Raw genomic sequence first — 311 nt, 5'->3', positions numbered from 1 at the left:
CTCCCCCCCAAAACCCCCACATTTTAACTGCCGTAGAATGTTATAAATCCCCGCAGGAAGGGCGCGCAACCCTAAACCGTGTCTACTCGGAAGTAAAGCCCCACTGCGCCCAGAGGAACTGACTAGGGAGCAAAGCCGCCTTTTGGACGCAGCGGGCTCAGCCAACCCCCTCAGGGCTTCCCGCCAAACGAATCTCCTCAGGCGGCGCAGCTCCCCTCCCCCGCCCGCCCGCCCCGCTGCCGTTAGGACTTAAAATAAAGGCGGGAAACAGGCTGCCAAGCGCCTGAGGCGGTTAAAGCACCGCGAGAAGC

The sequence above is a fragment of the Podarcis vaucheri genome (genome assembly GCF_965113315.1).
Source record: "Podarcis vaucheri genome assembly, chromosome: 1".
NCBI classification, from domain to species: Eukaryota; Metazoa; Chordata; class Lepidosauria; order Squamata; family Lacertidae; genus Podarcis; species Podarcis vaucheri.
The sequence above is the reverse complement of the archived record's forward strand: the minus strand, read 5'-3'. Positions refer to the sequence as shown.